At 41.6% G+C, this 26034-nt stretch overlaps 1 long non-coding RNA gene across 7 annotated transcripts; it reads left to right on the top strand.

The window, feature by feature from the left end:
• The first annotated feature begins 179 nt into the window (after positions 1 to 179).
• LOC142091513 (uncharacterized) lies at positions 180 to 25409 on the top strand. Of its 7 annotated transcripts, XR_012676830.1 has the most exons (5): positions 322 to 649; positions 2756 to 2927; positions 16634 to 16708; positions 19497 to 19638; positions 22395 to 25409. It is a non-coding gene; the product is annotated as an uncharacterized LOC142091513 (long non-coding RNA). The 7 variants fall into 7 exon arrangements; XR_012676832.1 differs by lacking the exon at positions 16634 to 16708 and having other exon boundaries at positions 324 to 649; XR_012676833.1 differs by lacking the exon at positions 19497 to 19638 and having other exon boundaries at positions 327 to 649.
• The last annotated feature ends 625 nt before the right edge of the window (positions 25410 to 26034 follow it).

Genomic DNA, 26034 nt, shown 5'->3' with positions numbered 1-26034 from the left:
CCTGCCCGCGAGGGCCCGCCCGCGCCCGCGCCCGCGCCCCGCCCCCGGGCCCGGCCCGCCCCCTCCGGGGCCGCTCAGCGGCTGTAGGGCGACCGGGCGCGACTCTTACCCGGGCGGCGGCGGCGCCCCCTGCTGGCGCAGCCCCCGCCAGTGGCACCGCTTGGAGGCGCGGGGAGGTCGCGCAGCTGGCGGCGTCGGGCCCTGCTCCCGTCGGCGGGCCGGGGCTGCCGGGGCCCTGCCGCGCCGCCTCGCTGCCGCGCGCGGGCTGCGGCGACGGCGCTCGCCGCGCCCGCAGCAGGCCGCGCAGCGTCCGCGCTTTCCTCCCGCGGCCGCGCGTGGCGCGCTGGGCCGCGGCCGCGGCGTGCAGAAAGGCCGCCCTGCTCGGCGTTCCGCGGTCCCGCCCTGCGGCAGGCCCTCGGGGCGATCCGGCGCTTCGCTTGTCTCCGAAGTCCCGGACGCGAGGGGCGGTCGCGGTACTCGCCGGCCCCAGGGACACCTCAGCAGGGCCGCAGTGACGGGTAGCGGAACACGGCGCTCCTGCGCTCCCTAGCGAGGTCTGAACGAGCCCGAAGGTGATGGTCAAGCGGCAGAACCAGGTGTTGCTACAAACAGCAACAGAAAGAGGGAAAGAGCACCAGTCTTTTGCAATGTAAGTGCTGCTGAGAAATCCAGGAGGAACTGAGTATTCTTGGAATCCCCTGGAGGAGAAATAAATGATGATATATATTTACTATGGTAGCATGTCTTCAACTGGTCTCTGAATAGAGTAGGTGATTTTTGAACACCTGATTGCCACAGAAAAAATATCTGGAAGCAGACGGTGTTGCAATGGGCATCTAGTCTGCCCTGCCAAACGGTTCTGCTGCCAAAGAGTGAATTAGTTTCTCAAAACTAAATCTAAACTAGCATTTGGAAGCAGCAACTAGAGAAAGCATTGTCATTTCATCAGAATTTCTCAATTGTTGAAAAATATTGTTACAAGACTGAGACTAATATATGCACTGTAATTTCTTATGAATAATATGGAAAGCACTAACTGTTTAATGAGCACCAGACCTCTAAAACAATTTGTTTGTGTTACATAAGAAAAGAGGCACAATCCAGCAAGCCATCAAAAGCAGGTTACTTTACACATTTCACAAAACAAATGCCATCTAATGCCTTGAAAAGAAACAAAGGAGATCCATTTTGGAGCAGAACAATAATCTTTCCCAGTCCAGCCTTTTTTTTTTTTTCCCTGTGACAAGTTAATGTGCTTTGTGGGAAAGGGTAACATAATATGCAATTTTGTAGGAATTTATCCACAAGAAAATTTTATGTTTACTTTTACCATGTTACTAGTTGCCTTAGTATGCCTTGAAGCATTATTTTTCTATTTATTAAAATACATGTCTTTATTTTAAAGTTAAGGCTGCTTCTTACAACTCTTGTAGTACTTCCTGTAATTTTCTGAGCGGGAGTTAACGCATATATAAAAGGAGGGACTGAATCCCTAATGTCTTCTCCCTACATTTTAAATACATGTTTTTCACATTCTCTGAGTCTGTTTCTTTGGATTAATGTGGCATTCGCCTTTCTGATTTCTTGATGATCTAGAACCAAGAATCATTTAGCAAGAACTCCACATGTAGAAATGCAGCACAAGATGAATGTATAGCAAACTCATCTCTAATAAAATTACTGTTAAATTGTTCTGTGTAAAAGAGAATGATGTTACTATGTATACACTGGAGGTGCCATCTACATATTGGCAGAGGAGACATATCTTTTTTGCCCTTGATCTACCAGTATGGTGAGATACATAAGGATGGACAGATATCATAGATCCTGGTACAGTGCATCCTTTTTCAAGTTTTTCCTTCCTTTCTAAACTATTTCAATGTGGGTTTAGATCAATATTATTTGTAGAATTCTTCTAAAGATTAAATAGTTGAACTAAGGAAACATGGTTCAGGAACGACTCCCGAAGTACTGTGCATTGTTGCTATACTGGCCATGCGGACGAAGTCTTAGAGCTCAGTCAAACTTCAAGTCTCGAGCTAGGCAGGTGGAAGCTGTGAAATTGGTCTCAGAGGGTTGTAGGGGCAGCTGCTCTGCTCATTCTGAATCCTCTGTGGGCAAAACTACCAGGCGCCCCAGCGTTATTTCGCAAGCTTGATGTTTCTGCCCAGTGGGTAGATTAAGAAGAGAAAGGGAGAAAGTGTCTGTGAGTTAGAAGGCAAGATAGGAGGCATGTGGGAGTCAAGCCAAAACGAAAAGAGTGATGGCATGTTTTGTGTGTGTTAGCTTTACAGATGCCTGTGTTGTGCCATCAGTGTCATGAATGTGTAAGAGGTGTAAGGAAGATGTGTTGCATTGCTTGCCTAGGGACAGCATTCTCGGATTCTCAGAACAAGCTGTCAACACTCTTATTGGTGACATTAGTTTAAAGATGTGATTGTTTTTGCTTCTTGGGAAAATTGGGTGTGTAACACCCAATATTGGGTGTGTAACTAAGTGCTATATTGGGGGAAATAGTGAGTGAAAGCGATAGACTGGTCAAGGACATAACTTCTGCCATCATTTTCAGCGAATGTTCATCTCGGAGCTTTAACAAGTAGGGGAAAGCAGATTCACATAGCTTTATCCCAAGTAGCAGGATGAAGGAAAAATACTCTTCATGCATGATGAAGAAGGAGCTGTAATTTAACTCAGAAGTAAACATTTTATTTGATTGTTAATGGACTTTTCTCTTTTCTTCCTTTTTTAACTGAAGGTTAAGTGCAAATGTGCATTCCTGTTTTCATTCTCCAAACTTAACATATAAGGAGGAACAGATACCTTCCTTTTGGAGTCTTCAAGCAAAGTTTGTGTATGATGATTGAAGAAAAACAAAGAACAATAACTCCATCCTCCAATGGTACTGCTGGTTTTGTCTGGGTATTAAGGTATATTACATACATTTAGATAAGCATTGTTCTATCTATATTGTCAGAATTGAGAGGCTGATTTAGTGATGAAAAGCCAGAATATATTAAGCTAGAATTTAAAGAATACCCATACAGTGTACTGTGTATAATTTCTCGTATTACCCAGAGTGGACCTACTGAATCCTGGATGAAAATTGGCCTTAATGACAATGATTGGGGGGGCTCAGTTCCTGCAGTTCACTTCTAGCTGCACTTACTTCAGAAAGCAAATTTAATGCAGAATTGAGCACAGGAACATGAAGAAGTAGCAGGAAAGTTGCCAACATCACATGTAGTATACGGAAGAGATGCATTTGCCACTCAGGGATTGTGATAATGCATAATTGCTTGAAAGGTGACTTACTTTCTGTGGTTTTATTTGGGAGTTGATGTATTTTCTAATATAAGCAGTCAATAAGAATAATATTGTCACCACAAAATTTCCCTGAAGAGTCCCCTTTTTCCTTTGTTCCACCGATGCTCTCCATTCCCATGTTTTCAACGCTGCTGTAGGCACTACTAGGAGGGGACCACCGGAGAGCAGTACTTGGTTCTGCTGTCTTAATAGGGCTCTGGCTGTTCACTTGTGTTCTTCACGTGCTAAGGACAGATACCTGATCTGCTACATGACAAGAATTGTTCTACAGTCAGACCACTCAACTGGCCATGCAATGAGCATATACGTGAACTTTTCAAAATTAAGATGAGATTCCACAACAATGATTTATAGGATGAAAATAGATCAAAGACTTACTCTGAACTCTCTGAGCAAAGCTGTGGCCTTCATGATAGTGTTATTGTGCTGACATATTAAGGGAATTCATAACTCTACAGTCGGTTGTTCTATTTCTATCAATCAGGAATCAAGCCTCCAAACAAAAAGTTAACACCTTTTTGGACAGTATCTTACGGTAGTAAGAGAGGCAACTGAATACCAGGCATTTTGGGGAAAGTAAACTGCTGAAACTTTGTGACTCTTGCTCTAACAAAAGGAAAGGGGGTTCAAGCATAGCCTCTGTTCGTGCTAGATGGCATGGCATTTTCTTGCAGTTGTTAAGGATGCAGCAAAAGATCTGCATTGCTTCTCTGTAAGAAACTGGTGAGCTAGGCAAGGGTAGTGCCACTTTATTTTTGTTTCAGAAGTTTCTCATTCAGTTCAACTGTATTAGAAAGAAAACATGACAGAGTCTTCTTTACAAGTGAAAATCCAGCAAAATAATTTTCAGTCTTGGAGGTACCTGGCATAAGCAGTGACTCTCTACACTTCCCAGTCTTGTCCTGTTTAGATTCTCCGAGTTTACCTGGAAGTGATGATGATTTTAATTTTAGCTGCACACGTTGTACTTGGTGTTCCTTATGAAATGGTCTTCAAGGAAAAGAAATAGCAATTACATGCACCTATAAAGCTATGTGTCAGGGAACTTAATTTGTTGACATTTGTTTGCCAGTCACCTAGTATCTTTTGGGTGGAAACGTCTCGGTAGCTTAAAGGGGGAGAGGCCGGGCATTTAGGGTATGACCCCTATTGCTTCAGGAGCCTCCGCAGAGGCTGTGTTTCTGGAATCCTCTAACGGCTGGGTCCGCTCGACTCCTCCTCGGCCGATAACGGGCGCCTCCCGCTCTCCGCAGGGCTCCGGGCGGGGCCTGTGCGCGGGGGGGCGGGGCCGGCGCGCGGGGCGGGGCGGGGCCGGCGGCCGGTCTCGTCTGGCCCAGCAGGTGGCGCCCACGGCCGCGCGCCCGTTCCCGCCAGCGTCGCTGCTCGTGCCCGCGGTAAACCCCGAACGCCCGGGCTTTTTCCTCAGAATAAAACGTCTAAAAATTAATATTTATTATGATTAATCTTTTTTAAAAGAAAACAGACGATAATATCTGGATTTTTAAATTCGTCACAAAGACGTCAGCTAGATTCGACTCATCACTGGAATGCAGCAGTCTGGAGAAATATTACATATGGACAAAGTACGTACTATGTATATTTACAGTGGCTCCCACTTTCATTGTCAAAGCTCTAAACGAGAAACTTGCTTTACTTGCTGGCCAAGAAGCACCAGCGGAGCATGGCCAAGATCTAGCGCTCCGTAGCATCGCACTGATTTGGATCATTCCCAGGCTGTGGAAGTCTCATCCCGTGTCTCCTCAAAATTTCACCCAAGCTGAAACAATAGAGATTTTCTTTGACGTAGCTTGAGCAAGAACACATGTTAAAACACAGAAGGGAAGAGAGAGAGCATGCTATTCCACAAGGGCTAAACGAGTTCTTTGAGACAGAAACAATACCTGTTTTATCAAGTATTATATCTGGACAAAATTTGGTCTGTGCATGTATTTTCAAGTCTAATAGTGCACATTCACAGATTTTAAGTCCATATCCTTCCTACCTTAATAGGAACCCTAAACAGAACTTTAATACAAACATAAGAAAAGGGAAAGCCGGTATTTAATTCAACACAATTATCTAGTTGTCTTCTGTAGTCATTATCAGAAAACGTTGGTGAATTAAGCAATATATGAGAATGATAAGCAGTAGGGCAAGGAAGTTTTGAGTGAGGAAAGACCTATTGTCAGGCAAAATTTGAAAACGAAACAATTACATAATATCGCAGCTGCTGCAGAAGAAGAACCTCTAACACTTACAATGGCAGGGTAGGGGAAAGAGAAGGCCTCAGTACTAAAGATGGCAGATAAAAACAGGGAAAAGTGAAACAAGGTATAGGAGAGACCCTGGAGCATTTGTGTTAGAAACCTGGTTGAAAAAAAATTATCAGAGGAACATTGTACAGTGCCATTGTACAGTGTTTTGGCAAACTGTTGAACTTACAGATGAGTGCAGAATATATAAAAAATAGCTTAGTATGAAATCAGATAAACTAACCTATCTCGACACACAATGTAAAATCCCTATATTTGAATTTTGAGATCTAAATAGGAAAAATCTAGCATCAGGACTGTACTACTCACTGGGTGATTAGGGTGTAACAGTGGTGGCAACGTGCTGATGGAAATTTGGCTGAGAGGAGCAGGAAACAATCAGTGATTCCTCCTACCACCATGTAGATTGAGTAAATGACACCTTAGGATATGATGCCATTGCTAAGTTTTGCTAAGTTTGTCTGCTGCTTTGTGGAGCAGCCAGCTGTGATTCCACTAGAGGAGATGTGCCTCTTAACAGTGTATATGACCTGGGCAGAATATTATTGTCAATGAGCCAGTCTGTAACAGACCAAAATGTGTTTGTATTTCACATTTTTGCAGGAACCTTAAAACCAAAAAATTCTGTAACAGGAGGATTTTGGGTTTTTTAAGTAATATATAACCCCCCACCCCAAATTCTTGTTAAAAAGAAACTAAAATCGACTCTCAAAAGGGAAAAATGTTTCCAGGTGGCATGAATGTTATTAAAGATGCCCGACTGGACCAGAAGAAAGCTAGCAGGGCTGAACGGTAGACTGAAGGAGGCTGTTAGTAAAGACAAAATTTCAAAAAGTTGAAGTCATGTCCAAATGATGAAAATAGAAAAGATCGTAAACTTAGGTCAATTAGATCTCAAAGTACAATAAGGCAGCTCAAAATAAAAGACATTGAGGAAAAAAGGTGCAATAAACCCTTTTTCAACACACTAGGAGCAGGAAGGCTAATAGATTTTGCAGTGTCAATGAATTATCAAGAGCATGCGGAGAATTAGATTAATTTTTTCCATCTACTTTTTTTTGTGAAGATCAGGGAGGTTTCCACATTAAACTCATGTTTTATAAGAGATGTACTGGAAAAAATCTCTCTCAATCTGAAATGCCTATAGTTCTAGAAAGAGCTATAGAACAGATGAAGAAAATGAAAAATAAAAAAGTGCCAAAGCCAGATAACTTTTTATCAAGAATTCTAAAGGAATTTGAACATGAAATTCATTCGTTACTGACTGCAATTGCAACCTGTTTCATGAAAGAGCTTCAGTATCAGAAGAACAGAAATGGCAAATGTGATACCAATTTTTAGGCAGTTTAGGAGAAATCTGGAGAGCTAGAGACCCATATATCCGAGATACATATTCAGAAAACTGCTGGAAACAATAATAAAAATGGTTATTACACACACAGAAAAATACGCCTCAGTGAAAAATCAGTGTATCTTTTGCCTCACAAAACTGTTCATGTTCTCTGAAGAAGTCATTGAGCATGAGTCCAATACAGTCTTGGATTTCCAAAATGCATCTATCAAGCTCCCTCACCAAAAGCTTTTAAAGAAATAAAGCAGGCAAGGGACAGGAGGAGAGATCAGATCTTCCCATGGATAAATACCTGTTTAAATATGAAACTAAGGTAGAAATAGTTGGTTGTTTTTCTTAATGGAAGAAAACTGGTAGAGGTGTCCAGCAGGGGTCTGTGCTGAAGCATCTGTCATCTGCCAGGTTATGAATTGTATAAAAGAGTTGAACAGTGAGGTGGCAAAGTTTTCTGATAATACTGAGTTAATCAGGGTAGTTTTAAAAAAAAAAAAGACCCAAAAGGCAAGGGATTTAGAAAGACTTCATGATACTGAACAACTTGTGATAAAATCTTGCATAAAATTTAATGGAGATAAAATTTAAGTGGCACCCATCAGGAGAAAAAAATCGTATGTAATTATGGACTCTGCAATAATTGTTAATACTGTGGAAGCAGATCATAGATTATAATAGGTGGGTCTTTGAAGATTAATGCACAAAGCAAAATCAAGACCCCTATGACCAACAGGATGCTGGAAATTCTCAGAAAATGAATAGAGAATAAAAGAGAAAACACCATGGCATTTTGTCCTTGTGTGCTATCTCAAATTTTGAAGAGGCACAGAGGATGCTGGCAAAGATGTTCAGCGGTAGTGAGTGGTTTCTGTGTGAGAATGGGTAAATAGATCAGGATGGACAAGGAAAGGAATATACCAGAGGCCTGTCATGCGGTCCATACAAGGACTAGAGGGCATTTCTGGCTTGGGATGCCCAAGGGCTGCTGACAGCTGGGGGCTGCAAAAGGGTGCTGGGGAGCTCTCCAGTATGTATCTGAAAGTGACCCACTGGGTGATGTGAGCCTAGATGGATGTTGGTCTGGACTGGAGCAAACATCCTAAATTATTGACAGGTTAATGGAGGGTTTTAGAAATAGGATCAGTATCCAATCAGGCCCCAAAATGGAACTGGTAGGAATTATAAAATAAAGCATCACATGTACAAATCCAGAGAGACATGGAATTATGTCTCCGTCAAAACTGATAAAATATTAATACCATTATGTTTTTTAGTGATGATTTATTATTATGAAATTGAAGTGACAGAATGTTCCATGGTGTACCATGAAGCTGTCTCCAGTAGGAACTGCACTATGCGAAAAAAAAGTAAATAGGCAAAATGGCAGGCAAGGCAAGTGGTCTTGCTTTTGATCATTATGCTGATTTTTCTATACTATTCACTGCTCTCAGAGGGAGAGAGCAAAGGATTGAGAGGGCTACAGGTTTTTAGTTTGGTTTGACACCATCCCTTTAAAATTTCATGTTCACACAAAAGAACATGTCAAAGTGACAGCTAAAAGCTGACATTTAAAAAAGTGAAATCTCTCTAATGTCACTTTTGTTACTGTTTTTAATTTCCTGTTGCCCTATAAGATAATTGCAACCAATACTGAAAACAATTCAGGTGAACTTCATTATCTTTTGAGGGTACTGAGTCACTTTCCTATATGATGTTGCTTCATTTACTAAAAAATGAGTCTAAGCTTGCCGCAGACTTTTGTCCCACCTCCTCCCTCCCTCTCCAGTGACTGTAAAAATTGCTAGCTAGAAATTATTCTTGGTGTTTAAATCTGACAAATTACATGCCCAATCTCTATGGGCTGAGTTCTGACTGAAATTGGCCACCTGCATGGAGCAGGCTGCTCCGAGGTGGCCCCACAGCTCGAGCAGAGCTGAACAAGTCCCTGTTGTACCAGATTGCCCTGAGCAAGCCATGTAGCCTCTTTGAGCTTCAGTTTCTAGCTTGTAAAATGAGAAACAGCCTTCTTGCTACTGAAATGAGGAGGCATATACTCAATTGCTGTCTTCACCAGAAGGATTTTGAGAAGGGGTTTAACAAGGAAATCTTGAACATGAGGAATGGAAAGGAATTTCAAACATGATACCACGGAAGAGAACAGTAGAACGGCATTCAAAAAGCATAGCAAAACTACAATTCTTTATTATAAAAAACTACTTTTGCAAGTATTTTCAGTTCATCCTCCATCTTCTTCATTGTTTTCCTAATGTTCCTTGATAAAGAGGCAATATATTCTACTTTTTCAGGATGTATAGAAGTGTTTTCTAGTAGTGTGTTTTGTAGGTGGGAAACCTCTGTAAACTATACACCTCTTGCATTCTTATTTCATTCCATCTGTCTCTTTTTTTTCTAAAAGCTGATTCTCCTTTATTGAGAACCAGCTCCTGTGAACAGAAACTTCTTGTGGGTTCAGCTGGCTGAAAGCATATGCCTATATACAGTATTCTTGAGAGCTATGACAATTCTTTTCCTGAGCAATCTCAGGGCAGGCTCTAAACCTGATAATGCTAATCATGTCTCTTGGTGGCAGAGGGCTATGTTCAACCCACAGTTTAGAAATAGACAGCAGGCAAATACAAGAGCCTCACTATGTCAGACTTTCATAGTTAGCCTTATGTAATGCTAATATCATAGAAATTCCTCAAAAAGGAGTTCTTGGATCAGAGTTAAACTCTGAAGAGTTATCAGCTAGATGGACATTTTTCCTAACTTGGCACTTAAGACACAAGGCTAAGACACTGTGACCCTACCACTATACTTCGAGTTTTATTGTCATTGGATTTGTCTAACACAAGGTTGGTCCCCTTCCAATTTATGTGGGATTTACAGTATTTCTAAAAATCAGAAAGTAAATATGAAGATGCCTTAAAAGCCTTCAAGTTTATACAGTGTGTCCATTCAGCTGATGCCCAAAATAGATCATAATTATGTATCATGCCTGTCCCCCCCCCCACTTTTTCTTTTTTTTTTTTTCCTTAGAAATTTTTGCAGCACACAGCTGACAATTGCTGGGTCTATACTGCTCCTTGCTGCTGGTGGGCAGTCTTGTGGACCGAATCTTCATGCTAACAGCAGATGGGAGGTTTGGGGCCAGGGGCAGAGTGTTGCTGCATGTGCTTTTGACAGACCAGATTAATAGGTTTTGCTTAACATTTTGTATGTCAGAGAAAATTCCCATCAAAAAAGCAGGCCCTTGTGTGATTAGAAAAGGGTTCTAACTTTGACAGGCTATCAAGCTATCGATAACATTTTAAATGGCTTTTAATCAAAGTTTCCTATCTTTCCTTGTAATCTCTTCTGAAAGTTGTCTTTATTATCTGCTCTACTGTTTGCTTGACCAAAAATTCTTTCTGATCAAACTAATGGTGATGATCATCTCAAGATATCATGTCTTATGGTTTTGCAGAACAGGTAGTGAATCAGCTGTTCTGGACCAAATTTCAGATGTTGACTGCAGATGCTAACACTTTCAGCTCTGAGTCAAAGAGAAAAAAGAAAAGCAGTAGTTTATTGGAAAGTCTTTTTATATGTACTTCTGAAACAAGCAGTGCCAGGTACTATTCTGCTGCTCACGCCACCTATCAAGAATTCTTTTGATACAATTTGCTTTCAGTCAAGATGACAGAAGCAAAAACTTCTCTCCTTATTTACAAGCAGAAAACACTTAATTTGTTAAAGAGCAAGTTTATGCCATCTTCCATAGTTTTTTTTTAGATGACAAACAAACTGTAGTTGAGAGATGAAATGGCAAAGAGCTAACTGAAGCCTATGTTTTGGCCTGCGTAGAGGACACTGAGATCCCACAGTTAGAAGTGCAAAGTGTTGCAAAAAGTGAATAATGATACATAGAACAGATGTGAAAGAAACTCAAACAGAAGAGAGCTCAGCCCAACCTTCAGTAGCACAAACAGCAGTAGAGGCTTCCTTGGCTGCCCTGGCAGTCCTTGTTGCACGTTCAGCACGCAGACAAGAGGAGAGAGGATTCAGTTTGCTCCTGGTATGGGAGTCAAGTACTCTTTACTGGTACGCAAGCTATTCAGGTACAGCCTCAGAGTGTTACCTCAAGGGTAATCTAACTTCCACTGTAACCAATTGCACAAACCACTTTTGTAGGGATGTATTTGGTAATTTCTCTCTAGACTACCGTAGTACTAACTCTGCACCTTGCTTTGCCTGTCAGGTAGCTTTGCTAAGCATTTGGATAGGAAAACAACCACATACTCCTCTTTTTAAATGACAGATTTCTGTAAAGAATCAATAACACAAATGCAATTGATACCTGACTCAACAAGCTCCATCCTCTGATTATAACAGCACCATAATTCCCCAGCAGGAAGCCCACACCAGCAAATCTCACAGTTCAGAAGATACCCTGACTAATGCCAGGTTCATAATGCAAACTGGGGCCTCAGTGAGACTTAAAAGCTCCTGCTACTTTCTCTACTAAATTAGTCAGGTGCTGATGATTATTCACCTGCCAGACTCCTCTCCCATCCTTTCCTTGAAACGGCCTCTGACTCTGCATTATCTAACAGAAGCCAGCTGGAATGGGATACATGTCTGATATAGCTCTGAACTAAGAAGTAGAATTCTGAGATCATGGTGAAGAGTATCAAATGAAACCCTCTTTTTCTCCCTCGTAATTTTGGAAGCTACTAAACTGTTTTTTTTTAGATGGATTTTTTTAATCTCTATTTCTATGTTTATGTGATACAGAATCTTAAACATGATTTAAAAAAAAGGCATTATCCTCTGTCCCACTTGATTCTTTGCCAGTCAGGAAACCTTTCATTTTCCTTAAGTTTAAGGACTGTATACTACATTGCTCTTTTGCATAACACTGTCAATGAAAGATCTGGAGTATTATATTGGCTCAGCATTTACACTGAATTAGCACTGGCAGTCCCTGTTAGATTCAGGATCCCATAGTGCCGAGTAATGAATAAACAAAGGATGTTCCTGCCCAAATATTTGTTGAAAAAGGGATGCAAGACGTGGCAGCTGGCTGCAGCACACTCAGTGGATGGTTTAAGTGGGAGAAGGGCATTGTGGTATGAGGAATATATGATTATGATTTGAAATACAGACAAAATCATTCTATATAGTTAATAGACGGACAGCGCTCACTTCTCATGTTAGTATCAGACCTGTTGTGCTGTGAACTCCTGTAATGATTTACTTTGCAGGATTTTGGGAATTAACAGCTATTTTTGTTAGCTTCTTCTGATTTCCTGCTCCTGCATTTTCTTCAGAAAAAAACCCGTGCTTTTAAAGGTAAAATCTGCCTGCAATGCCAGTTATGATTAACCATAAGCTTGGCCTGAAAAACATTTTGGATTTCCTTCATGTGGTCAGTTCTGCCGTTACCATGTAATCATACTGACTCCAGGAGCAGGGTCAAGGCTATTTTATTAAATAAAAATTTCTGTTTTACAAAGGAAGAAAATGGAAACAGCATTAACTATTTTTTGTATGTTTTACTTTTTCCTAAGGTTATAAAAGTTTGGATCAAACTCACGAATATAAGCTACTATATTACCATTTTTGGCACTTTCTGGTGTTTCCAGACACCTGTAAATAGTGAAGCTTCAGTTTGGGATCTGCGGCCATGACAAAAATATAAAAGCATTGTGAATACTAAACCAAATGCTAGAATTTTATTGTCTATTGCTAGCACGTCTAAATTTACTTTGTATTTTAATTGCAGCACAAACCAGGGTCCTAAGGCTAGTGGTTATTATAACCAGTGGTTGTTATAACCAGCATTAAAATGGGAATAATAAAATTGTAAAGTATTACACAAAAATGCAGCTTCAATTAGTGAGATGTTTGTGTTAAGAGGTCCAACTGAAGAGGTTTGCTCATAGCTAGGGGCACTGGAGCTTGCATATTTGACAGCACATATTTGGCCTCCCTCCTTTCTCCTGATTTTGGCAGATGCGGTGCTAATACTGTTCATATCTTTCAGCAGTTGGATGTTTGATAAATATGTCAGATTCCCATCCAGGTTGGTTTTGTTGTGGATGTTTTTGGTAGCTGATTTTGTTTTCTCTGGTGCTTACTAAATGAATGCACTGAGAAGGCAAGGAAAAGAATGCTGACTAAAAAGCTGGTTGGCAACTCAGCTGGCCTCTTTCTCTTACCAAGGATCTTCTGCAGAGATAAAATAACTGGTCCAACTTACAGACTGATTATTCCTTGGATACCAATTGCATGGAGGCTGCAGGTGGTTCATAAGCTTATCTCTCTTCATGGTTTTTTAAGAAGAATGAACTTGATTTAAAAGAATGTTTGCCTGTTGGCTGTTCCTGCTGTTAGCAGCCTTTGGGGTTGTTGCCTGGTTGCTGCTCATGTCCTGAGTCCTGATGGTCACATATGTCTCTAGAGCCCACTGAGGTCAGCAGGAAACCACAGATGGTGTAATTCCCAGAGCTTTGGCTGCACCATCCCAGAAGCTTGTGCTGTTGAGGGGACCCTTATTTTATTCCCACGTGGCACCATCTGGTATTGAATTGAACATCTTGACATTGAATTGAACAGTTGGAAATTTTTGCTTTTGCCTACTTTTAAACCATCCAAAAATAATGTAAAGCATTTCCTTTTACTAGTGGAAAATAGAAACACCATATCTGTATGAAAGAAATTATTTTGAAGTGTGATGCTTGTGATCTCCAAAGCCAATACTTGAAATACTCCTTTTGTGTAATAGCACTGCCAACTGCTTAGCTCTTTAAAGGAAATACCCATTAAATTCTCTCATTGCAGAATCAAATCCTTTTTAAGTGTTTCTTAAAACTAATAAAAAAAAAAAAGACCTCCGCACCCCCATTAATTTTCCCAGAAGGGAAGTCTGATTTAAAACTCTTAGTTGCTTGGCATAGATTGGACTAAGTTGGACTCTCTGTGAGTTACGAGTTAGGACTTTGTGTCCTGGCATGCAGTTGCACTGATGTTATTCTACACTGTTGAGAGACAATACTGGTGCTAAAAATCACTGTTACCTCCATCTTTCGCTAATGGAATTTAGTCCCATGGCTGAACTCCAGGTAGGGAAAAATCACGTGCTTCTCTGAAGCTGTGTCCTTTGGTGTGAGGTGTCAGTCATTACGGACAGTTCTTCATCTCATAGGATCCATTTCTTTTCAAGCTGAGACAGGCAATTCATGTACAATTACAAAATGAAAAGAGGAAAGGCATGTACTATTGCACTTCGTTAGAGGCACGGAAGGTTTCATTTGTATCGGGGCAGGTGTATTGAGCTGGTAGACTGGATCGATCTATGTTGCAACATTTTCATCAGTGCCCTGAAGAAAATAATTTCATGGCTTATATACAGTACCTCCTGATGGTCTAGTGGTCACTAATAGAAGAGGAATTTTTATTTGCTTTTTTCCCCCATTTTCCCCTCCTTTTCTTTCTAGGACATGGCTTTATTGGTTCTTCCTATTCGGAACTGCTCCTCCTGTGTCTGGCTTTTTAAGATGCACTGAATACAAGTTGTTTAATGCAGTGAAGTATTCTACAGGCAACCAAGATAAATTTGATGATGAGAAGAAATTCAGTGTAACACTGCCAGCATCAACTTGTTTCCATATCCGTGTCTGAGTATTGGAAACGTGCACTTGTTATAAAAACCCTGAATGAATTTGAACCAATCATTGTAAGAGCTGGACCAGTGAAAATTAGTAACTTTATAACTGCTGCAAATCCACACAACCCTCCCCAGTTCAGATGATGCCTCTGCTAGATGCTCACTAGCAGACTGGGCAAGGTTATGGCAGTTGCCGTTCCAAGAGGTGGGATTTTGGCCATTACATGGGGCATTTCTATGGCCTAAAAATCCTCTTCTGAAAACACTATAGAATCATAGAATCATTTAGGTTGAAAAAGACCTTTAAGATCATCAAGTCCAATTGTTAACCTAGCACTGCCAAGTCCACCACTAAACCATGTCCCTAAGCACCACATCTACACATCTTTTAAATACCTCCAGGGAGGTATTGGTGACTCAACCACTTCCCTGGGCAGCCTGTTCCAATGCTTGACAACCCTTTCAGTGAAGAAATTTTTCCTAATATCCAATCTAAACCTCCCCTGGCGCACCTTGAGGTCATTTCCTCTTGTCCTATTGCTTGTTACTTGGGAGAAGGGACCAACCCCCACCTCACTACAACCTCCTTTCAGGTAGTTGTAGAGCGCGATGAGGTCTCCCCTCAGCCTCCTCTTCTCCAGACTAAACACCCCCAGTTCCCTCAGCTGCTCCTCAACAAACTTGTGCTCCAGGCCCTTCACCAGCTTCGTTGCCCTCCTCTGGACACACTCCAGCACCTCCATGTCCTTCTTGGAGTGAGGGGCCCAAAACTGAACACAGGATTCGAGGTGCGGCCTCACCAGTGCCCAGTACAGGGGCACGATCACCTCCCTGCTCCTGCTGGCCACACCAGTTCTGATACAGGCCAGGATGCCGTTGGCCTTCTTGGCCACCTGGGCACACTGCTGGCTCATGTTCAGCCGCTGTCGACCAGCACCCCCAGGTCCTTTTCCTCCGGGCACTTTCCAGCCACTCTTCCCCAAGCCTGTAGCGTTGCCTGGGGTTGTTGTGGCCGAAGTGCAGGACCCGGCACTTGGCCTTGTTGAACCTCATACATTGGCCTCGGCCATCGACCCAGCCTGTCCAGGTCCCTCTGCAGAGCCTTCCCACCCTCCAGCAGATCAACACTCCCGCCCAACTTGGTGTCACCTGCAAACTGACTGAGGGAGCACTCGATCCCCTCATCCAGATCGTCGATAAAAACATTGAACAAGACCGGCCCCAACACTGAGCCCTGGGGAACACCGCTCGTGACCAGCTGCCAGCTGGATTTAACTCCATTCACCACAACTCTCTGGGCCCGGCCATCCGGCCAGAAGAGTACGCCCATCCAAGCCATGAGCAGCCAGTTTCTCCAGGAGGATACTGAGGGAAAGGGTGTCAAAGGCTTTACTAAAGTCTAGGTAGACCACATCCACAGCCTTTCCCTCATCCACTTGTCACTTTGTCACAGGTCACTTTGTCACAGGAGATCAGGTTGGTCAAGCAGGACCTGCCTTTCATAAACCCATGCTGACTGGGCCCAATCACCTGGTTGTCCTGTACGGGCCACATGACGGCACTCAAGATGATCTGCTCTGTAACCTTCTCCGGCACCGAGGTCAGGCTGACCGGCCTGTAGTTCCCCGGATCCTCCCTCCGGCCCTTCTTGTAGTGTATAAAACAGTCTGCAATGGTACTCGAGGGTGTATGGTGTATGACTGTAGCCAGGCCTATTCTATAGCATTCCAGTCCCTGCGCCGGCAGTCAGTCTGTCCTCTCCTGGAGGAGAGCGGAAGAGCCATCCTTGGGAGGAAACCAAACTCCCGAGCCCCGCCTGCCCTGGGGAGATGGTGTCTGATGCATCCCAGTGCCCCTGCTATTGCAATTTGAAAGCACTCACCGTTCTTTTAGGGGCTCCTCTTTTTTTCCCCCAATGCATCAGCTGTGGGTCGAAATGTCATTATCAGTTATTATGCTTTTAAAATTTAATTAAGTTGTAAAAAGTCTTCCAATTATCAAGGTATAGGTTCGATTGCTCTGTTTTATTTGCTTCTTCAGGCAAGCTAGTGAGACGTTCTGGTGAGGCCCACACTCCTGGATCTGGGCCTGAATCACTGCTGTCCTGCATGATATGTAAGTGCCAGTACATGTATAGACCCAATGTTTTTTCAGTGGTATGTCTGCTTTGAATAGATAAAAATGATTTGGAAAGGAGAAAAGCAATTAGGTCTAACACGTCTGATATAAAAACCCCTAGCATTTAACCACCAAAGTCACAAACATATAGAAATATACGGTCACCAGATTATATGTCTTGAAATAGCAAAATGACAATGCCAAAGGAGAATTTTATCATTAGGTTTTGGCAGAAAGCAGAAGGCTGCAATTATTTTAAGAAGGGTTTAGCACTTACATGTCAAGCTCTGAGTACTAGGTCTGATATGGATGGTATCTAGGAGTAGGTTTCAAACCACCAACAATTTGGAAACAGAAATCTGAGATAAGTCCATAGCTCTCATTCTTTTCTTTTTTTTCCCCACTCGTCTTGATCATTCTAAGCCTAGAGACCATAATTTTTCTCCCTTGAATGCTTTTTTTATTATAGTGTGGGTTTTTTCCTCCTCTGTACTCCCTGCTGTGATTCATTTAAATAATTTATTTTTAAGGTGGTGGGTTTCACACTTTTTCTATTATAACAAGAAATATAATGTTCTAATAAGTCAACTGAAAGGGAATTCTTCCTGGACATTTGATGGGCTGATATAGGTGTCTTTCCAAAGCATACTTATTTTGATTTTGAGACAGAGATACTCTGCATCACCTTCTGTTGCTAAACAAAACATCTTTATTTATAATTCTTACAGTAAGCACAACAACGGCTTTAGCTGCACAATGATGGTGAAAAAATGTATTTAGGTCTGTCCCATCGTGTTCTGAATACTCTGAAAGTTTGTATCCTCATTTAATCTAATAAGATGACAATAGTTAGTACCTTGATGTACGAGTCAGACTTTAACTAGCAAACTACTCAGAAGGGCAACCTCTGGTACCTGTGGATTCTATGTAGATGCATTGAAAAGTTTCCTTCTCCAGGAAACTTGGGTTTTGATGCCACGATCCCTGCTCAGATAAGCCTCTTACTGATTTTCAGTGCTGCAGAACTTGTCCTAGAGACTGGAAATAGGGAGCATATTTTTTCTTTAATCTGAGTCCAGCTTCTTCATAGTTTTAAAATTTCTTTCCTCAAGTGAGAAGAAAAAATTTACACATCTGTAATTATGCAAGGCAGTTCATTTGCATGTTGTTAAGTTTGTGTTTTACATTTGTATAAAATTTTATATTTCAGCAGACAGGCTGAAATCCTTTGTGGCACTATTGTTTAGAAATACACCAATCCATTAATCTCCATGTTATCTTATATTACTGCAGAATTAAAAAAATATCTAAGCATTGATGCAAGTCTAGGAAATAATTATGTATGTATCAAATATTTATTGTTTGCTCATAAAAAAGAGAATGCCACAATGATAAGATAGATACACTTTACAATGTAACAAAAAATTACATGTAAAATTTTATAGCACTAATCAAGAACAGGAAAGTATTGAGTTCCACAACACCTTTAAATTTTAAACAGACACGCATTGCAAAATCCCTTGAGCAAAACTTAAATAATACATTATAAAGATATAAATTTCCTTCTGCTTCTCCCCAAAAAGGGAAGGCTGTCTGTTGAGAAGACCAACCTGTGTTGAAAACAGACTCCAACAAGGATGCTTACAGAAAACAAACCAACCAAACAAAAACCCATTTATGATTCAGCTATAGACTTGTCTTTATTGTACTTATAAAATATACATAGCCTTTTATTGAATTGCCTGCTGTCGAAATCTGCAAGAATTTTATTGCTTTTTACTGTCCTGGAGAGGAATAAAGCAGCAGCCTCTGTGTAATTTCATAAGAAGTAAGGACAGTAAATCTAATTTTGCTGGATATGGGATCGATGATAAAAAATCATGCAATGACCAAAATTTAGAAGTTTTAGAATACACAGTATCTGTATGTTTCTCCTCATTTGTATTTCCAAAATTTTTTTTATATTTATATCTGAACATATTTCACATTACAGTGCACCATATGAGCTATTTTAAGCTTTGTATTTATATATTTCCCACGATAAATACATTAGCCTGTTCCAATATTAAATCAGAGTTTGAGTCTGTGCACTTTACAGCAGTACCTCCTTCCTTTCACTTTGAAATGGGATGTAGTTGACTGCAGTATGATGGGAATAAGGGGGACTTGGCCATTTAACAAAATCCTTTCCTTGCCTTTTGTTTCCTTTCCTCTGAACTGAATGAGGGATCAAAGCATGACACGCCCAAAATGTCTCCAGAGAAGCCCCTATCCTGGAACTTGAAAATCGGGATATAATTTTAAAGCAAAATGTGTAGCTTAGGAACTTTTCGACAAGATGTACAGTATGCTGCTGTTGGCTGTGTTTCTAACCTTGGGAACCCTCCGAGTCTTTCCCAAATTTCCTGGATGTCCAAGGGAATACTGGACCAATATATGACTAGTTGCTTCTCACATCCTTTCAGACGTGAAATAAAGCTCTAAAAAAATTATTTGACCTCCTATCTGCCAAATACTGATGTTCAGCATCAAGGTCAGTTTAACAGTTCAAGGAAAAAATAGGAAGAAAAAGTTCTTTTCCACTGTAAGTTTTGTAGTTTTGCAAGAGGAAGGGACATTCAGGAGCTGATATTATCAGATATGGTCTATCTGCTCTGATTCTGGAGGATCCCAAAGCACTTCACAGTTTAAAAGTCCGATGCAGATCGGACCTAAGTTCTTGCAACTTTGATCACTGGGAACTGAGGATGTACGGAATCAATCTGTTAAATTAATAACATTTCAGGACAGAGAGTCAAGAAGAAACAACAATCCCACTGAAAGTTTTGAATGCCAGGGGATATGAAAGGAGAAAATTTGAAGAAGGAGCAGTACAAGGCATAGATGGCTGAGGAAAAAAAAAGATCTTCTTAGCACAGGATGTATGGGTAAGAGACTATCTGTCGCTGTTGCTACCAGAAAACTACAGTACCTCTACCTCAGTCGCAATAAAGTATGGAATGGCCTGGGAGTAAGATTTTCTTGCACCATAAGCTGAAAAGCCCTTCAGTCATAAGACCTGACTGTGAGTCATAAACTTGTTGCTATCTAGAGTGCTGAAAATCCTGACTCATCTTTTTATCCAAATCATGTTTGTAAAGTCCATTAAAGTTTGAATTTTGTAGAGGAAAAATATCATGCAGATCTTACATGGCAGAAAGATGCTACTCAGTATGATAAACAGAAGCCTTGCAAATACAGAAGTTTGCATCTGAAACATGAAAAAAAATCAGATTTATTTAACTAGGGAAACAGAATTTTAAGGTACTACCAAGTCAGCACTTGTTTGGCATTTTGGAATGGGATCCAGCAGAGCTTGTGTCTTCCCCGGGGGCCTAGCTGGCGCCATGGGGAGTGCATGGGCCGGGGCACCAGGGCAGTTCTCACCTGCAGTGGTCCAAGGCACTCTCCTGGTGACTGGCAGGTGCATTGTTTAACATGGAACGGAGGAATGAAAGTGCTAAGATGCAGCTAATGGGGAGCAGCTCTCTTTCAATTTTTGGCAGAGCTGTCATCGTCCATGTATAGATTTCACATTAAAAGGTTATGTGAAAAAATATGTGAACAGTTTTTAGTGGAGCACTTGGAGTCTGGCACTCCCTCCCTTGGAGTGAATTCTTGAAATGAATGCTGAAAGTTTGGCTCCAGGAAAGGTACTGAAAAGCTGAAAACTTGTTCAGTTTTCATGATGGACTCCTGCTGCCATAGTCTTCTACCATGGGGAAGCTGAGGCAGCTCAGATGCTCACACAGAATGAGTCTACAAAGCCCTCTCATAAACAGGCTATTCTGAATGAGCTTCTTCGAAACCTATCCAGAAGCAGGTCCTAGAACAACTTCCCAGTCTGTTGAGTGTTGCCTTTGTGGAAATGAAATTACTGCTGACCTTCCACAGGTGTGCAGCTGGCTGTGGCACTGCTGTGCTTATCAGGTTTCCCCGAGTGTGGCAGTGCAGCTTGATGAGCTAAGGAAGCTCATTATGTTAATCAGCCGAGCTCTTGCACATGCACTTCTACTAGCTCACATAATTGAAGTTGAAAATCACTACACTATTGCTTCTAGATTTGTATGTTTTCCCATTCTACCAATATCAACTTTAGTCTCGTTTTTAGAGGCAATTTTGTGTGGCTGCATGAATACCTGTAACTTTGGTTTTGTGTGTTGGCTTGCCAAAGCAATTGGTGTAGTTTAGTGTGTTTTCAAATGGGTAAGAAATTTCAACCGTGTGGCAGTGATTAGAATTCTGTGAAAAACCTTTAGTCTTGCCCAGGAAGCTATTGACACTCATTTTTTTGTTTACATGGAGAAAAAAATGGTATTATTATGATACTGGACTGTGCCTTGTTAGTCCATGAATTAGATGAAATCTTCCATGAAAGAGATGAAAATTTTGGTCTCATGAATTGTCTTGCTTTAGTTTCCATATCTCTGCAAAGGGCATTCTGAGAGGAGCGTTCTCAGGTTATATGCACTTATTCCTGTATAAGAAAGTTGAAGAGCTTTTGGTCTCTAGAAAATTTTATAAGTATATGTTCTCACCTTTGCTTCAATTTACTTGCTGTTTTTTCTTGGAAAAAATGCTATTTATTACTGTCATGTAAAATATTTATTTTGTAAAACACAAACAAACCTAACAACTTTGGCAACAGTTAACTTTGTTTTCATGTAAAAATAGTGAATTTCATCCTAGGGAGAAACCTGCAGAAAGCTCCCAAGGGAAATAGTTGGTTTTCATTGGAGTAAATAGAATAAATTCTCCCTAGGGTAAATTTGAGTATCCTCACAAAATACTGTAAAAAGAAGTTAGTGTCTGTATGGGAAAATCCATTACAAAAAAAATCTATAAAGCAGAAAAACATTTTAGCTCAGCTTCAAAACAGCAATCAGGGGGAGCATGCATCTTTGTTGTCAAGATGGTGTCTTTGACAAATGTATCATTGCCCTGCCTGTCACTGGTGACGGACAGCACTCATGTCTTGGGCAGGCAGCAGACCCAACTGCTGTGTGAGCCTGCGGGATGCCAAAGGGCATGCTGAGAAGCTGCGGGGAGATTGGCTCTCCTGTCCCACCCTGTTCCAGTATAAAGTGAAAGGCAGCACTGTAAATGTGGCTGGAAGAACTTTGAAATTCAGTTCTAAATTGTGGTTGTTGTTATAGAGATTTTCAGAGGCGAACAAAGAAAATTCTGTGTCATGTGTCTCAAAAAATGTGCCTTATTCGCAGACGTTTATTCTTCGTACAATGGGTCTGCTTTCTGTCTGAATTTCTTTTGTTGTTTTTTTTAAACTGCACAGGCGCTTGTAAGAAGATGCTTATCTGGGGGCACCATGGCCAAAAAGAATGTTAAAAAATGATTTGGCATCACATGCTATGTCCTGGTATTATCAAGAAGCAGCTTGATGCCAAATGCCTGCAAGTAAATATGTATTTAGGAATAAACTGATACCAGGCTCCTGCAAGAATAATTTGTTATCAGATGCTGGCTCTTTAAAGCTCTTAGATACTGGATACCTGCAAAAATTAAATTAATTCTTTCTTGTGAAACAAATCTTATTTTAAGTGTTTTACTGTCTAAATTCTGTCATGAAGCCAGGAATGAGACATAGAGCATTGTATTAATACTGACGCTGTCTCTTTTCTTTCAGCAACCTTGATGAAAAAGGAATTCCGAGGAACACAAATGGAACTTAAAAGTCTAGTCACTGGAGGAAAAAAAGCAATGTTAAGCTTTCCTCAGATACACAGCCCTGAGAATTACCAATGTTCAAGGGGCTGAGACTTTTGGCATGGCACTGGCAGTGAGGGTCAGAAAGGGTCAATCCTGCAAAAATCACCTGTATGAATGTATCCTTTGAAACTTCTGCTCAATTAAAAGCACATCTCTGCAGAACTGCATAGACTGCGGAGTATGCCGGGAGCTGCTTATGCAGGGCCTGCTCTTTATGGCTATGAGCTGTCTTCTTGGACCTTAGAGGCTGTGCAAAGGCATTTTATTTTTGGTTTTTCTAGAATGTGAAATACTGCCTTTAAAGCCAGTCTGTTTGGGGAGTGGTGGTGGTGTAATTTTTGCTTTTGTGAGACTTGCACCTGGCCTACAACTATCCTGTACACGAGGAGTTTTTCTAGACATCTGGCTGAGTCCTAAGCAGGGCAGCATACAGACACTGCTAACCGCAGTAACTTCACTGATTAACTCAATAGATCACGCTCACTGTGCTAGAATCAATGACAGTGGTTAAAGGTCTGTCCAATTGCTGTTTTTCCAGTAATGAGTTTATAACAAAGATGCCACCAAATAGTTTAGTGTCATGTGTCTTCTCCTTTATTGATTTCAATAAAAAGGCTAATTTGAGATATGCTGGATTGTCATGTCTGGGTGGAGGGTAGTTAATATAACTAATGGCATTGCTGCAGCACAATGGAAACACCAAACCTGCCTCACTCACAGAAAACAGACTGAGTTTAGCAGAAAAAGGAGGATGTTCCAAATGTGCATCCTGGGTTGGACAAGATGTGGCAGCTGCCAGGATGCATGTTGATTGAACTGTGTGTGCAAAGCACAGCCAAATCAGTCGGCATCTTGCTTGTCCTTGGTTCTAGAAAACCAGTGCCTTTCTGCAGACCTTGTTTGCATATTGTCGTGCTGTGTACATGGCAAGACTGCAGGCCCACTATCATTCTCAAGGACAACATCAAGGGACTGGGACATCCAGGCTGCTGCGGTGCAGCGGGCGTTGCTGCAGGCACACGTATTAAGCCTTTCTGGTACGTCAGGGTTTCGGCCCAGTTTAAAGCTGAAAAGTGGCCAGTGCCTGGCATCCTGCTGAGGCACTGGTGCAGGGGACCTGAGGCAGGGGCTAGCTCTGCTGAGATGGGACTCCCGTGCTCAGCGAGTGCTGTGACTGTCGGGGTGCTCTATATGCAGGGCCCAGCTGCTAGCGGGCCTTAACATCTGGAACCACTGCATCTTTCAGATCAAAACTGCTCTTCGTGCTCCTAGACCAAGGCAGCAGTAGCTGGATGAAGTAGTCTCTGCAGAGAACTGCTTAATCTTCTGAGCCAGGAAATTGAAAAGGGCCCCTGAGTGCAGCTGGGGTGGTTCCTTCACCTTTGCATGCTGCTGGCATTCAAAGGGATTATTCCTTCCTGGGCTCACATTTCCTTGGGTTTAGATCCCAATCTGTTCATTGCATCCTCTCATGAGTATTAGGATTATAAATTCTTGTGCTTTTCAGACTGCCATGACCAATGCTTAGGAAAAGGCTGCCATAGCAGAAGTTGATGCAAGGATTGACACAATAGTTTAAGAACACAGAACTTGCCTAGAGTAAAAAAAGTTTTAGTGTCAGACTTTGTGGTATGTGGCTCTGAGCCATTTGAGATTGTGCTCTTAGCTTTTTAAAGAATTCTGGCTTTGGAAATATTAGCCTAAGCAGTTCTGAGTAATATTTCGGGAAAGTATTATATTGGCTTTAGCTACTATAAGTCCAGCATTAGTAACTAAACTCCAGTTAAATACCTGATGAAAACAAAGACATTCTCAAAAGACTGATCTGTTTAAAAACAGCATCCACTTTGGCTATATTAAAGGTTCCCTTATTTCAAAAGAAAAGCATTAAAGAGAAATCTTTTTTAAAAAAAAAAACAAACAAAACTAAACATAGTTTGACAATGAAGAAAACCTGTTTAGCTGTGATCTCTTCTAAATACTAAGCTTCATTCAGTGCAACATAATGGGAGTATGCAGCTGCCTGCTAAGTACTCCATGGTTTGCATCCTGGGTTTCTCAGTGTCCTGAGAAAAGTGAATTTGTCCCAGTACCAGCTACTTGAGCAACAGTTGCTTACAGCCCCAGACCCCAGGCACACTGCAACCAGTGGAAGGACTCCCACCGATTTCTGTAGGGCTGGAATTAAGCCTGTGGTGACGAGGGCCTATCCTAATTTCCCCTCTAGACTGGGGGCAGAGAATGCATCCAGGAGAGCAGCCAGTGAATCATCACGTCCACCACTCTGCCCTGGCTCCCTTATCCTTTCATCAGCCCTGGACCTTCAGCTCCTCCCTCCCACTGCTACCAGTCCCCTCTCTCTTAAGGAGGTGCCGCAGCCAGAACTAAAACCAGATTCCCTCCCTTTTTTCCTAGCCTGGGGCGGAAGAAGCAAAGACGTTCTTCCTTTTCTCCCTACCAAGGAAGTGGAGCTCTGCGAGCTGACAGCCCTTGATAACCTTTGTATGTGTGGGTGGAACAGAGGGCAGGTCCCTGATTGACTGTCAGCCTCCGGGAGAAAAGCAGTCAGTGGAAAAACAGCATAATAAAGGTGCTTTCTCCAGGCAGCACTGAAAATGTACGCTGAAATGTATCTTCCCCACTCTGATGCCAGGGTAGAGGTCCCATTTCCAGCCTTGGTGCAGTGTACCCTAGTAAGAGCTGGTTTTGAGGGTTACTTACTGATAGTCCAACACTGTGATCTATGCTTTCCAAGAATGAAATGAGAACATGGAGCTGAGACAAAAATCTGGATGGGGATGTGGCTTTCTTGTCTTGTATTACCAGAACAGGAAGACTTTCACTGTGACTGAACACACTGTGTGGAGCTCAGCGACATGGGAAGTTCTTCATATCTGGATTTTAACAAGAGCTGTATGTATATTGTCAATAAAGATGCTAATGGAAGACATACTTTTAATTAGTGAGTAGCATGTGATTTAATATGGATCGAAAAAGATATGATGTCTTTCCTGTCTTTTAATGCAGAGCTCCTGCACTTCCTCCGAAACACGTGGTGCTGGCCACTGGGATGTGTGGAGACCAGATCCAGGCTAATAACTTCTGAGATTATATGGTACTAAAAGAGACTCTTGCACAGTGTGCCCAAGCTTTGTTTTCAAGCAAGAGTATATCCAGTTGCACTAGTCTGTAGCTTTTGCTTGTGTTTTAGTTTGTCATGACCATAAGATGGTATTATGATGCGTTTGCTGTATGTTTAGCTTTCGTATGTTGCATATGCAAAACTGTGTACATATGTGACCACACTCACATTCATATAAAGACGAGTAGCACACAGAGACCTGCTTTTTCTTTTCACCTCAGTTTACTATCATGTAAGTGGACATAAGAACACAGGTGTGTATCTCCAGCTTACATGGTCTGATAGGAGAGTTCTTAAGTTTTCATCTCTGCTTATAAATGAAATTGGTCAAATAACTGTGGTTTAAGATAGAAAAACACAACAAAAGCTGCTGAGCTGAATGATTTTTGGCACAATATGAGGAAAAAAATAGATG

This window comes from Calonectris borealis, chromosome 21 (genome assembly GCF_964195595.1).
Source record: "Calonectris borealis chromosome 21, bCalBor7.hap1.2, whole genome shotgun sequence".
In the NCBI taxonomy this organism is placed as follows: Eukaryota; Metazoa; Chordata; class Aves; order Procellariiformes; family Procellariidae; genus Calonectris; species Calonectris borealis.
Note: the sequence above shows the minus strand (reverse complement) of the source record. Positions and strands in the feature narration are given on the sequence as shown.